Below are 2,143 nucleotides of genomic sequence, written 5' to 3'. Positions count from 1 at the left end.
AAAATGATGTGGGGTTTGTTGACACTGCAATAAATATCTCTCAATACCAACAAATACCTCTGATAAATACCTTTTCTTTTGGTAATACTAGGTAGTTTTGAAATATGCAAGTTTCACCAAAACAGTAAAGAAGTTGAGGTAAAAAAGGTGCTTAAAAATTCTTTATCTTAATGGGAAACTCAAAGTAAATAAAATAATAGCCATTTTTAAAAAACAGGAAATATTTCTTATTATAAAGCTAATATCCCTTAGAAGATCTTAGCTGACTGTGGCTATAGCCCTGGCCTGAGAATATGACTGTAGAAACTTACAAGATAAAATTCTCCAAAAAGAAAAAAAGGCATATGTATAATCACTTAAAGGTTGGAGCTATGTAGGTGAAATGTTTTCTGTTTGGTCTCTTTGCTCCAGGCATGTATTTGGAGAGAGGTAGAAGCAAGCCAGAGTACAGAGGGAAATACTGAAGATGCCAAAACTTGCAATGACTACAAAAACATGAGCCCTGAGAGAATTTGTGGCAGAATAGTGACTAAAAGTGCCTTGCAGCTGTGAGACACAAAAGCACTTACATTTCTTTATCCATAAAATGTTTAGTAAAAAACCAGGATTTTACCAAAGCTCCAGAATTCAGTTACTGTTGTCAGCATTCAAATTAGTGATTCAAGTAAGAAAGGATAATACTGGATTAAGTGATCCAAAACGTGTTTATTCAAATCTATTTTTGAAAAAAATATATTCCCAGCTTGATTAGACATTGATGTATTGTTTATGGTGCTTTTCTTTCAAGAAAGCCCTCCAGGACCCGATACCACCAGAGTGCTGAGTATTGTTTTCTTCTCACTGGCTTACCTTCAGCTGCCCTAAAGGAAGGAGTAACCTTCCCCATTTCCCAGGCTTCTTCAACCCAGTGTACATGCTGGGCCAAACAGAGCAGCTTTTCTACCTGCTGCCCAGATATAACTTGGTAAAGGATCAAAAATATATAAACTTGTAGTAATGGTGAATAAGGAGATGAAACAGTTACGAAATCTGTAACAGAAAGGGTGTGAGGTTGGAACACCTCCTATCTTCCTGAGCCTTATAAGTGGGTAAAAGGAGACATAAAATAGCTGTGTGGTTTGCTCAGGATCTAGTCTGTGACTATGAACTATCAGAGTTTAGGGAGAAGTCACTTTTGCAGGGAGATCTGTGTGTCATTTAAAAGTAATAATTTCATTTAAAAATGCATGAAGATGTTTCCAACAAACATGTTTTGTCCCTTTCTTCACTATGAAACTTGTTATTCTTCCTTTTTTTTTTTCTCCTTTTGATGTCAAATCAGAATTTAGGCTGGCATTATAATCTTGAAATATCTAGAAACTAAATCCAGAAGGAAAAATCTTCTCTTGTTTGAGTACTTAGATCATAAAATTCCTAAAGGTTGTTTTCTGTACTTTGGCTTTCGTATCTGGGACGAAAAGTATTTTTATACTTTTTACGCCCTAGTGACACAATGTTCTCATGAGGACATTCCTCCCTAACACCACTTTTCTTCAGAAAATACACTTTGTATTAGTGGCAGTTGATTCCAGTGTATCAGAAACTATATTTACTACTTAATCACTGACTTCAGTGTTAGAAGACTGGGTTCAGAGTGCACATCCCTGAATTCATCTGTAAAGGACACTGATCCAGCTGCAGCATTTTCAGTGGTATTTGCCAAAACTGATGGTCTAGACTTGTAAAGGAAGTAAGGCAGACTTAGATGTAAACTTCCCAATTATGTATGAGGAAATATTCACTGGTATAGGCTATTTTCTATTTTAAAAACTGTCTTAAGAAAATGGACAATTGGCAGTGCTTTCATGTGCTAAACAAAGACTGGCAAAAAGCTTAAAGCTTAAATTATTTCCAGTAGAAGGCAGGTGAAATGTTAGTGGAAAACAAACACTGTCAGAGTAAACACCACTATTTAAAATACTGGAAATGCAAGTTTTAATGATTGATAAAAATAAACTGGTCTGTATCTAGGTGCAGGTATAGGCTAGATCTGTGTTAGAGGGATAACAGATGCTGCGTGGTCCCAAGATCAGGTCATAATACGACATTAGATAGTGGTTTTTTTGGCCAGAGATTTAACCCACTCCCTGAAAAGAAAACATAC

Source organism: Apaloderma vittatum, unplaced genomic scaffold (genome assembly GCF_000703405.1).
Source record: "Apaloderma vittatum isolate BGI_N311 unplaced genomic scaffold, ASM70340v1 scaffold6669, whole genome shotgun sequence".
NCBI classification, from domain to species: Eukaryota; Metazoa; Chordata; class Aves; order Trogoniformes; family Trogonidae; genus Apaloderma; species Apaloderma vittatum.
The sequence above is the reverse complement of the archived record's forward strand: the minus strand, read 5'-3'. Positions refer to the sequence as shown.